At 49.1% G+C, this 12,651-nt stretch overlaps 1 long non-coding RNA gene across 2 annotated transcripts; it reads right to left on the bottom strand.

The window, feature by feature from the left end:
* Window positions 1-229: 229 nt before the first annotated feature.
* LOC134474277 (uncharacterized) lies at window positions 230-4,904 on the bottom strand. Of its 2 annotated transcripts, XR_010045018.1 has the most exons (3): window positions 4,681-4,904; window positions 4,185-4,370; window positions 230-2,892 (listed from the first exon to the last, which is right to left on the bottom strand). It is a non-coding gene; the product is annotated as an uncharacterized LOC134474277 (long non-coding RNA). The 2 variants fall into 2 exon arrangements; XR_010045017.1 differs by having other exon boundaries at window positions 230-4,370.
* Between the last annotated feature and the right edge of the window lie 7,747 nt (window positions 4,905-12,651).

Genomic DNA, 12,651 nt, shown 5'->3' with positions numbered 1-12,651 from the left:
ACAAACACCACGAAATATACGGAGCAGAGGAGTGGAAACTTACAAATGATAAACCCGAGTCAACCAAATGTGAAGTATGAACCTTGTTTGGATTCTGCTTTGAGTAGACCAAAAATAGGCATTTTTGAAACCAGGAAAACGGAGCCCAGATTATTTGATATTAAGGAATTATTTGTGTTGGCTGTGATACGAGGATGACGGCTGTGTTAAAAACAAAGTCCTTATCTGCTAGAGATAAATGCTGATGTATTTATGGGTGAAGTAATAGATGTGAAATTTGCTTTTAAGTATTCCAGAAAAAGGAAAAGCCATGTGGGAGGAAAGGATGAAGCCAGAACAACAGTGCTGACAACTTAAAACTGAGTGAGCGGCAGGAGGGCCTCCTATTTCCCGTGCTTTTGTACATATTTGAAAATTACAGTGGAAATGTTTTAAAAGAATGACACGGCCCCTGAGGAGCCTGAGTCTCCTCGGTGTGGTTTCCCTGACTCAGCCTCCCTGGGGCCTGGTGTGCTCTTCCCTGGGGTGAGCTTCTGTCTCCCTTGGGGTGCATCTGATAGGATCAAGAATCATTGCACAGGGGCTGGGGATTTAGCTCAGCAGCATAAGCGCCTGCCTTGCAAGCAGGCAGTCGTGAGTTCAATCCCGGGTACCGATAAAAACAAAAAGACCAAAAAAAAATGAATCATTGCACAGCTTTTTGTGGGTTTTTCTTATCTGCTTTTTTCCCCCTGGAAGGCAAATGGAGCACCAGCTCCCACAGGGAGGCTTCCTGCTGCATACATTTCATATCCCTGTGATGCAATGACACAGGGGTAGGGACCGAGAAGGGCCACACACCCACCTTCAAACCCAGCAGCACCATGGGCTGTACAGCAGCCAGTGCAATGCTGAGCGATGCGAATTCCAAAGTCTGAGACACTTTCCTTGTAGAAAGAAGAAAGTGTGGCCATTAAATCCAGCAAGAGGGAAACAAAAAGTTAAACTTTCCTGTCAATCAAATCATCAGGAAGAAGAGCAAGAATCATTTAAATCTGGCTTTAGTAAACTGGGAGCCAGTCCTGGTGGCTCATGCCTGTAATCCCAACACTTGGGAGGCTGAGGCAGGAGGGTTGCTGTGAGTTCGAAGCCAGCTTGGGCTAATAGTGGGTTTAAGGACAGCCTACATACTGAGACCCTGTCTCAAACAGAGAAACAAACACAAACAGAAAAACCAAAAGATCGTAACCAACCAAATAAGGTAGCTAGGAACTGGTTTCTCTTTTGTTTTATAAAGTTACTGTCTTTCAAAATCAGTCTACTTCATTTTTAAATTAAGAGCTGAATATACTTTAAAAAGATGTTGAGAGGAGAGGGATAATGTGTTGAATATAATTTTATAATATATAACCATAATTTTTTTCATACATTATTTTATATTATATATACTTACAATTTATTTTAGGCTTCATATTATAAAATGATAGCAGTTACATTTAACAGTTACTGATAAGTAGCTATTACGAGTTACGATAGCTGATAAGTTACCAGTTATATCCAGCTGCGGGCAGCCTGCTGGGCAACATGGTAAAATTCCTACTGGTGCCGCTTCCCCCTCGATCCAGGCAAAGCACCTCTTAGAAATCAACAGTCTCTTGAACTTTAATCTCTCAAGTCCAAATTCCATTAAGTGCTGTCAACAAAGAACACAAAACATGCCCCGAGACAAAACCATTTCCAGGCAGCCCTCTCACCTGGCCTCCTGCCTTGGCCTCCACTTGCAGAGTGCTGGCCCCAAGTCCCGGGCTTCTCATTCAGGTGGCCTCTCCCTTGAGATGCTCGGCTCACTCTCCCCGCTTCGCTTCCTCTTTGGACCGCTCACTATTCCTGTGCTCTTATTAAATGAAAGGGTGAGCTTTGAAGTCCACTCCTGGGTGTCCACAATGTAGGCCAGTGGACCCACCACACTGCCTTTGCGCTAACACCAAGGCAAGCACCAAGGGCATTCTCTGTACAAACCGGAGTGTCCTTCCTGAGCCTGTCTTGCCAGGCTCGGCCTTGACATTCCAGAAGAAAGGCAAATAGCACTAAGTTCTTTCAAGGCTGACTGGTGTGGAAGGAAGGCAATGGGGCTGCTTAGACACCCAAGCTCTGGGGTTCCAGCTCTGGGATTCTACGAGCTGTTTTCCAGCTTCCCATGTGGCAGCTGGGGGGTGCTGGCCAAGTGATCTAGCTCCTCTGAGCCAGTTTTCTCATCTTTAAAATTGGCAGAAGAGCCAGACATGGTGGTACACATGCAATTCCAGCACTCAGGAAGCTGAGGCAGGAGGGTTGCCACAAGTTCAGGGCCAGTCTGGGCTGTACAGTGAATTTAAGGCCAGCCTGAACTACACAGTGAGGCCCTGTCTCAAAAAAATAAAATAAAATAAAATAGACAAAGGAATAGAACTTAATGAAATAACACATCTCCAGCAGCCAACACGGAATGGTACAGAGATGGTTCAATAGTTCTTATTATTATGTAAATACCAAGTAATAGTTACTGTTATGTAAATAATCTTATTCGATCTTTATCAAACTTCTCTACTTTCTGATTTTACAGTTAAAGAGACAAGGATTTTAAGAAATTAGGAGCATGTATTGGGGGACCCTGCCAACTCAGGGCGGAGCCAAGCAACAATCAGGATTCCAACTCCCAGGTTACAGCTCACCCTCACTGACCAAGAAGACTCTTTATGTCCCTGGTCAGTGGGTTTGCGTGGGAGCCTGAGGCTCCCCCAAGCCAGGGAATCAGAAGCTGCAGCCTGGTTTGCAGCTGTTACACATCTACCTGGGAAGCTGGATGGTCCCTTGGTATCCACCGAGGATGTTTCCAGGACTCCAGGAGATGCCACGATCCACAGATGCTCAGGTCTGTTACAGAAAATGGCATGGTACTTGCGTAGAAGCTGTGAATATTCTCCTGTAGGCTTTTATTTATTTAATAATTTATTTATTTGAGACAGGCTCTTGCTATGCAGTTCAAGCTGCCCTTGAATTAGCCTATACTGGCCTCAGACTCTGGGCAATCCTGCAGCCTCAGCCCCCCAAGTGCTGGGATGACTGGTGTGAGCCACCACCCCGGCCTCTCCTGTAGACTTTTAAGTCATCTCTTGATTACCTATAACTAAGTGTAAGTGCGCTGCTGTGCTGTGTTGTTTAGGGGATAATGTAAAGGAAAAACAGTCTGGATCCATCCAGTGCAGATACAGCCACAGCAGGCTGAACAATACAGTACGGATAGGTGAACAGTGCTCACACCAAGTGCTGGTGAGGTGGTGGGCAGGTGAAGCGATGGTCACAGCGGGATGTGCCCAGCCATCACCTCCTTTGAGTGGATTCAGCCTAATGCTTACTCCTCGGGCACCAAATGCAAGTTTTGCTTTTCGGAATATTCTTGGATGTTTTGGGGGGGAAGTATTTTGGTTATTTATTTATTTAGGTACCAGGGATCAAACTCGAGCCTGCCAGGTAGGGGCTGTGCTTCTGAGTTATATCCCCACCCCGTTGGGAAGAATTTTTGGTCTAAGGTTGCTTGAGTTCATGGATGCAGACCCTAGAAAGATGGAGAATCAACTCTACGCAGTTATGCTGTATCATACACCCGAGAAGCACCCCGGACTCTAACAGTTCTAATAGCAGCAGCTCTGCTCCCCAGGACTGGGGTTTGAACCCAAGGATAACTGAACCACATGCTCACAGACTTTTTTTTTCTTTTCTTTTGAAATAGGGTCTTGCTAAATTGCCCGGACCGCCCTTGAACTTGTAATCCTCCTGCCTCAGCCTCCTGAGTGGCTGTGCTAATTTTAAAAAGTTTCAGGATTAAGCCTCCCTGAGATGGAGGTCTGGGGAATACGATTCTGGAAGTGAATTATAGGCCACATTTTAGGTAGAGTGGGCGGTCTCTGAGGAGGGCTTCAGGACACCATGCGGGAGGTTAGTGGCCTCCTTGCCCTTGACATCCAGAGACCTCTGTTGCTGTGAGTGTCCCTAGGTTTGCCCTCGGGAGCTGCCTCAGGTCGGAGCTGTTGAGTGAGATCCTCACAAGTGAATGGGAAACGGCCCAGGGTGTAAAGAACTGGTGTTTGGACCTCTTCTGGGGATCCCAGTATTTATTAGCATCTTTTAGTCTCTCTAGGGTTAGCTTTCTGTATTGCACGTGTCACCTTTGTCAGATCCTGCTGCACCCCGGCAAGGCTGAGGCAGCTCCCCTGGAGGTTAGGCCAGCAGGGAAGGGGGACCCTCCGACCACTGGCACGCAAAGGTTCCGGAGACTCTGGGCTCTTGTCTGCCGCGCTGCTTTGACTCGTGCTCTCCTCGGGAATCCTTCGCACCTGGGCAGCTTCACCTGGCTGAAGGGTGCAGGAGGAAAGGAATTAAGGGCAGGCCCTGGAGGTGGGATGGGGCTGGAGGGGGGCACAGGGGCGGAAGAGAGGGGAGGGAGAGACAGGGGCTTGGAGAATCCAGAGAGGAAGTGGGGGAGGCGGCAGACCTCTTCCCCCGCATTCCTCCCGGATTTTTTCCCGTTCCCTTGGTTATGGAAGAATAGCAAATTCAGTAAAAAGAGCCAGAAATGGAGATTGTTTGCACATTTGGGGGCCAAGATGCATTAGTGAAGGAATGCGACCAGAGCTATATATAACCCTGCTCTGGCCCACCCACCTGTCCGGCGGCTGAGCGATGGTCTGTTTGTTCTGGGCTGGTATGAAGCTCATTCCACCCTGGGAGCCCACCATCTGGACCCGGGCCCCACTGCCAGTAGCTCTCGGTGACCATATATGGCAAAATGATATATGTGATAAAAAGAAGCCAAATTGTACAGTTGCGTCAGCCCCCGGAGCACGCAGCCTGCAGGCCTGGAAACCCCTGCAGCCCCTCCCCCGCCTTGGTCGGGAAACCTGAAGAGCTCGGTGATTGGCTAAGCGGCGGCGGGGGGGGGGGGCAGGGGGCGGAGCCTCCCCGCCTTGGCCCGCACTAACTCGAAGGCTTGTGTGGGGTGGGAGCCTGTTCAGTGCGGGTCAGAAGGTTGGCTGGGTTTGATTCAACCTCAAAGCAGGAAGATTAGAGATTAGGGATAACTCACATTCTTTGCAGACAGCAGCCCTGCAGTGCCAATATGCATGTGGGGTGCAGGGCTAAGTGGTGGGGTGGGGTGGGGTACAGTCCCACCTGGGTTCTGCCCACCTCCAGCTCCAAGGAGGATAGAACATCCCTGCAGTGGTTCCCTGGAACCTTGACCCACAGGGCGGAAGGTCAGTCCAGACAGCTTCACCTGGGGGCAAAACATAAAATAGTGCACTGCGCCCCCCTCCGTGTGCGTTTCTTTCTCTTCCGCTTCTCAGTCAAAGTCAAACCCAACCGCGCCAGCTTAGGGACTGGAAGGGGTTGCGACTGCGGGCCAGGCCTGTATGGATGTGGGGAGCTGACCAGTGCGCTCCCCTGCCTCCTCCACCTCACAGGGTGGAGTCCACCCTCTCCTCCCAATCCCGTGCACATGCCCATCAGCAGGCCAGGCGGCTCAGAAACGTACACAGAGATGCCTGCTGGCCGGGCATCACAAGAACAAAGTGGTTTAGCAGAGGGGAAGAAAAGAAGGCCGGTGGCTTCCAAGGCAGACCGAGGGAGACGGGAAGGCTGGCCTGGCCTCTACAGGGAAGGGGAGAGGGCGCCAGGGAGCTTGGGCAGGGCCGTGCTAGCAGACAGACAGACAGATAGGAGTGGAGACAGCCGGTCAGCGCAGCCTCCCACCCCCTCCCAACCCCCACCCCGGCAACAGCTTTGCTGGGCGTGTGTGTGTCTGCGCTTGTGCTCTGAGTGTAGGCAGCCCCTGAGAAAATGCTCAGACGTGACCTAATGGGGAGTAGGGACTTGGTCTGGCTCTCTGCGGTGCACCCACACACTCACCAGCGGTGTCTCCTGACACCTTGCAGGGATTTTGAGCCTGTTCTAAAGAGGTAAGTGTTATCCACTGAGCTGCGTCCACCAGATGGTCAGAAGGGAGGGTAAGGTTTTAGGATTTTGTCAAGGCATTACTTCCACAGGAACCTACCCTGGCTCCCCATGACTAGGCCAAGGACCTGTCCACGTGCCCTTGTGGAAGCCATGGCGCTATGCAGTGCCCTGTGCCTGGTGAGACACAGGGCTGTCTCCACCCAGCTTTGGAAGTCATACATCACTGTGGTCCATTCAGGGGTCCACGGTGTGGTCCGGGAGGGGACCCACAAGGACACAGAACTAGGAGGTGAGGACCCCCTAGCTCACCCCGCACACATCACACTAGGGATCGAACCCAGAGTCTTGCGTGTGTCAGGCAAGTGCCCTTTGACTGAACTGCATCTGCCCCCTAGGAAGGTGGGAGCTCTCGGGCTTGGGCACAGGGTGGCAGGCAGGGCGCCTGTTACGCAGGATTCCCTCGGTTACCAGAGATTGAAGCATAGTGTTTCAGGCTGATGTATAGAAATGGATTGATCCCCCGTGTTAGTCAGCTTTCTGTCACTAACAGAAGTACCTGGGCTAATCAGGTTATAAAGAGAAAAGATCTATTTTGGCCCACAGTTTTAAGATTCCAGTCCGTGCTCTGGGCCTGTGGCAGCGCATCCTGGTTGGCACTGAGCTGTATCGTCAAGCCTTTTTAAAATTTTATTTTGAGACATTCTGGCTGAGTGGCCGAGGCTGGCCTTGAACCTGTGATCCGCCTACCTCAGCCTATAGAGAAGCTGGGACTACAGGTGGGTGTGAGCTACCACACTTGCCCTGACCCTCATTTTACCTGGCTCCTCGGCTGTGATAGACAGGGTGCCGTCTGCTCTGTCCCCCTTCTGTCCAGCCACAGCAGAAGCAGATGCTGAAGCAGACATTTCATCAAGCTGAGTCTGCGTGCCTGTGACAGTGAAGCCCCCCTTCTGAACTGTCTGGGAAGCGTGGCACAGTAACAAGTCTTAAGTTAGAATATTGGCATTGTTTGTTTATCTGCCTGTTCGCTTATAACATCTTTGATGTGTTTTGGTATCTGTTTACTGCTGGTCTCATAAAACAAATCGGAAAGCATTCCCACTGCTCTATTTTCTGAGGAATTTAGGTAAGATGTTATTTCTTCAACCGTTTTATAGAATTCAACAGGGAAAAAACCTGGGCTTTTGTGTGTATGTGTGCGTGTGAGTGTGTGCGTGTGAGTGTGTGTGTGTGTGTGTGTGTCTGTGTGTCTGTGTTACTGGGGATGTGGAACCCAGGGCCTCAGACATGCCAAGCTACATGACCAGCCCTTTTTAAATTTCACTTTGAGACAGGGTCTTGCCAAGTTGTCCAGACAAGACTTGAACTTTGATCCTACTGCTCAGCCTCCCAAGTAGCTGGGACCAACCCTGGCATTCTTTTTTCTTTCTTTTACAAAATAGTTTTATTGATATAAAAATTATAAGTATTTAAATTGTTCAACTTGATGTTTTGATATATTTATATATTTATTATATATCCTGTAATGATTACCACAATCCAGCTAATTAATGTATCTATCTTTTCTTTCTTTTTTTTAGACAAAGTCTCCCAGGCTGGCCTCAAGATCACTGTATATAGTCCAAGCTGGGCTTGAACCTGTGGTTCTCCTGCCTCAGCCTCCTAAGTGCTAGAGTTATAGGTGTATGTAACCATGCCTGGCAGTGTATCTGTCATTTCTAAATAGAGGCTGTTGTGTGTGTGTGTTGAGAAGGTTTAAGTTGTTGTCTTTTTGGGCTTAGGGTTTTCTTCCTGGGAAGGAATAAAGAACTCAATGTCTCTCTTGGATAAAATTATTTAGATTTTCAGCTTCATCTTGTGTCAATTTTGGTTAATTATAGTTTATCAAAAACTTTGTCCATTTTATCTGTGTTGTAAAATTTATTGCCGTAAGGTTGAACATAATATTCTTTTATTATTATTTTAATGTCTGTAGTCTATGGTGATTCACTTCTTCCATAGTTCAGGTTGTCCCTGAACTCATGGCAATCCTCCTGCCTCAGTCTCCTGAAATGCTGAGGTCATACATGTGAGCCACCGGGCCCACGCAGTTCCATTTTCTCTGATGGGTTTCAGCTGGGACAAAGGCAGCCCCTCAGGGCTGGCAGCTTCTTCCTGGAACTCGCCAATGCGGAAAACACAGCACAGTGTCAAGCCATAGGCTCCAGATTCACCTGGACCTGAGTTAGAATCCCAGCTCCTTCACTTCCGAGCTGTAGGACTCTGGAGAAGTTGCCTAACTTCCAAGAGCCTCAGGTTTTCATCAACAAAACAGAATTTGCAAAATTGTAAAACCAAACAGGCTGTTGCATGAAGGTTAAGTAGAGTGTCACAAGTAAGGCTCAGCATTCAAGGCACATGCAGTCAAAACACCCAGTTTTCCCCAAACTTTTTTGGCAACCGGCTTGTGAAACACAGCCCCAGACAGCGTCCTGGCGTTCTGCAGAAAGCAGCTTGGAAAGCACTGCTACAAGACTCTTGTTTTGTTTTAGATCACTGTGTACCTTCGGAATTACTAGGAATAAGAGCCAGTTGGCTCTGGCCTCCTGCAGAAATATTCTGAATTGAGTCTGGGGGTTAGGTCTCTGGATCCACTGAAGGATGCTGAAACCTTCTCATGTGGCCCATGCGGAGGTGTTGTGGGTGACGTCGTGGGTGCCTTCTCTGACTTGGTAAAGGATGCTTCTTCCAGTAAAGATGGTTCATGATCATAGAGGTGTGGAATGCCCAGGTGCACCTAGAGGTAGAGCATTTGATGGCAGATGCCAGCTCATTCTGTCTCTTCATTTGTAGATGAGAAAATGGGCTCAGCTGGGAAAGCCAGGTGAGTTTGCCCAAGGACATGTGGAGGGACAGCACAGCCTGCAACCCTGGACCAGCTGCTGTGCTTGGGTCTAGATACTTCCTGATTAGAGCTCAGCATAGAAAGCGCTGTCCAGGGGAGCCTGGGAGGTGGCTGCTCCTGGCTCCTCCTCCTGACTCTATGTGGGGGAAAGTGTAGGGCAGGCTGATGCTGAAGGTCAGGGGTTAACAGGCCTGTGTCCAGATGGTGGGCAGCTGGTCTGAGGCATGCACCAGGTATTGCTTCCTCCTCTTTCTGGCAACTCTAGGGATGTAAAGGCAGGAAAGGGACTTGCAACAGATGGTGGTGAGGTCAGAAAGAATTTGGAATGGGATCAAAGGGTTCACCTCTTAGAAAATGAAGGGAAAATGTTTTCTGCTTGGAGAGAACATTATTTACCAGAAAAGAACAGGGACAGAATCCTCCCAGGTTAGCCTGGGGGCCTGTGGCATATTGCTTGGCTGTGACAGATCATACCAATCCACGTTTCTAGGACAACGGGGGAGGCAGTTGGGAACAAGGCTGGATGTGATAAGGGGAGGCACTGGAGGCGGGGCCCACCCAGACAAGTCAGGCCCAAAGATCAGAAGTTTTGAGGCCAATTCCAAATTTAGAGTGCAGTTTTTGAGGAGGCCGAAATGAACTCTCCTGGCGTGATGTGTAGACACAAGAACAGAAGATAAAAATCCTGAAGGGTGACAGCAGGGGGTGGGAAGCCCTGTTGCAGCCAGAGAAGCTAAAAACGAGGGCAACCAGGTTCTTTCTTTCTTTTCTTCTTTTTTAAAACCTTAATATCTTTTCAGAGTGGGAGCTAAGGAAGAACCGAATGTCACACGCCGTTTTCTGTCTTCCCTGATGCTTTTGTGAAATGGTCTTACTCAGAAAGACCCTCAAAGTAACTCAGCGTGTGCACAGGAAGCAAAATGAAACCTGCCTTTTGTCCACACTCCCCCAGTCGTACCCCGTGCTCCGGGCCTCACTGCCTCTGAGAGGACTTTGATGGCAGAAGGAATGCAGGTGACCCCTAGAGCAGACGCTGTCAGCTCAGGCCAGTAACAGCTCATGAGGTTGACACCCACGTGACAGCTGATCTTGATGGACAGTTGGACTGGATTAGGGGACACCTAGTGAGGTCAAAGGATTGATGGGTTCATAGCTACATGTTCATGATGGGGTGAGGCCAGCTGGAGGTGGGGGTCCCGGGGCTGCCCTTGAGGAGCGAATCTTTCCTTGGGCTCTTTTTCTCTCCGCTTCCCAGCTGCTGGGAAGTAAGATTTCTTCCCTACGCCTGTCTGCCCAGGTGTTTCTGCCTTAGAACAAACCAACCATGGGCTGAAACCTTTGAATCTGTGAGCTACAATGAACCTATCCTAGCTGAGTGTAACGTGCATGTCTGTAATCCCAGAAAGCGATAGGAGAATTATAAATTCAAGCCCAGCCTGAGAAAATTACCAACTTAATGAGACTCTCAAAGTATAAAATAAAATACACAAAAAGAGATTAGTGATGCAGCTCAGTGCGTAGCTTGGGGTTCAGTTCCGACTATTCAAAAAACAAGAAATGAGCAAACAAAAGATACTTTTTCGCCTTCAGATTGTATATATGATTTATTTTGGCCTAGCAATGGAAACATGACTAATAAATGAATATTATGCTGAAGCCAGGGTGCCCCAAAGGTAAGAGTTACGGATGCCCCCAAGCTTTATGGTTCTCTACCAGCAGCATCGTGCTGGGATGCACCAGGGGCCCAAGAAGGTGGATTCTAACCTGCACTAACCTGCATTCTAACCTCTGCTTACCCCTTAGCACAGCGAGCTTGTCTGTCTGCCTCCACCATCTGTCCTGCTCAGAGAGCTAGGAGAGTGAACCTCAGGGCCATCATGTCCTCATCTGTAAAATACTAAGCGTGTCAAATCCACGCGCGTGAGTTCCTCTCATTGGTATCTGCCCCCGTGGGGTTTCCACACGAGCTATCTAGGTCAGGGCTTTTTGGCTCCTGCCGGGCTCTTCTCCTTTACTGAGCCATCTCCAGTCATCCAGAACACATTGGGCTAGATTGTTGATCTGAAACTTCCTCATCAAACCTCTATGCTCAGCACCTTCCCATGCCTGGCTCCCAGCTGCCTGCGAATCAAGTTCAAGGAATTCAGCCTGGTGTCCCGAGTTATCCACCGCCTGGCCCAAGCCTGATTTTTGTCCATCAACTATTTCCAACAAACAGTCACACTCCAGGTTGTCATGTCAGTGAGTCCCCTCTCATGCACATCATTTGACCCAAAAGACCTTCCCCACATTGCTGTGGCTGACCCTGACCCTACCGACCCTGGATCCTAATTAAATAGCTGTTTCCAAAGATGGCCCAGCAATGGTCTCCAGCCTGTCTGTCTGTTGCTGACTGTGCCTCTCCTCCACGTCACTTTCCCTTCCGTGAGACCCGCTGGCTCCCTGCTATGCATCAAAAAGTCAAAAGTGGTGGACGTCATGCGGTGTCAGGTGCAGCTTCTGATTCTGTGCGCCGAGAAACTGGCCCTGTATAAAGGAGTCCAAGCCACACCGGAGTCCGGACACGTGGCCTCCACAGCCAGCCTCACTTCTCAGCCCACCAGCTTATGAAAAAATAAAGTCTTTTTGTTGTTTTGAGACTGGAGACCGGAGCTCACTGCGTAGTTCAGGAGCTCTCTGGGTAGCCCAAGCTGGCCTCATCCTGGTTCGGACTCCCCAGTGCTGGGACTACAGGTGGACACCACTACGACCGCCTAAAATGACCACTGTGTTAAGCCTCTCCGTTTGGGGACAGATGACCATGCAAACACAGATAACTCCAACCGTCTTCTCATCCACAAAATGTGGACGGTGATGGTTCCTGCCTCACAGAAGGACAAGGAAGATTAAGCAGCTACTCTGTGAAAGGCACCCCCAGAGTCTGCAAGCGGGGGCACTGCCCTGCCCCATAAACACACATCCTGAACCTCACAACCTGAACTTGTCCTCTTCAATTTTTTGTTTTGTTTTGTTTTCTGTTCATCCCTAATCTCCACCCCCAACAGTGCCTGGCATATAGAAAGAAGCCAGTAACACACACAGTTGAAGGTCAAGTGTCCTGTCTTCATTCAGTTCACTCCGTGCACAGCCTCCCCACCCTCCAGGGTCTTTTATCAACACCTTTCTCACAATGTAGATTTTATTCAGTCACACTCTACCTGATAAAACAGGGGCATCTTATCACTAATGAGCTTACCCATAATACATGACAATGCATGTTTGTTGATTGAATGAATGAATGAAAAATGAGAACAAGTCTCCTTGGCTACCAGCCCCACAGGCTTGTTATACTCCAAAAGAGAAAAATGGAGAGGTGCTGGAGCACCTGTGTGCGTGGCCTGCAGCACAGCTGACTTCATGGGTGCTACATCTTTCTGGTCTCCTCTGTGCAAACTTTATTTTTTAGGGCAGGACAGAATCCAGCCCAGTGTCCCTAAAGGAAGTCTCTCTATTTCCTGCCCTAAAACTGGGTGACCTCAGAGGCCATAGAAATACAGGGTGTGATGTCACAAACCTGGGAAGGAACTGATGACCTCTCAGATCCGTTCCCAGGCCTGCAGGCTCCCCCGAGGTGAGAAATTGCTGGTTCCTACACCGTAATTCAATGATATGTCATTTTAATATTTCTAACACTTGTGCAGTCTACACAGATAGTGGAGTAGAAAAGAGTGCAGCATTCCACGTGGTCTTTTTTTTTTTTCTTTTGAGATAAGATCTCACTGTGCAGTTCACGCTGGCCTTGAGCTCACTTTGTAACC

The sequence above is a fragment of the Cavia porcellus genome, unplaced genomic scaffold (assembly GCF_034190915.1).
Source record: "Cavia porcellus strain 051 isolate PalLab524CR breed Dunkin Hartley unplaced genomic scaffold, mCavPor4.1 scaffold_32, whole genome shotgun sequence".
Classification (NCBI taxonomy): domain Eukaryota; kingdom Metazoa; phylum Chordata; class Mammalia; order Rodentia; family Caviidae; genus Cavia; species Cavia porcellus.
Note: the sequence above shows the minus strand (reverse complement) of the source record. Positions and strands in the feature narration are given on the sequence as shown.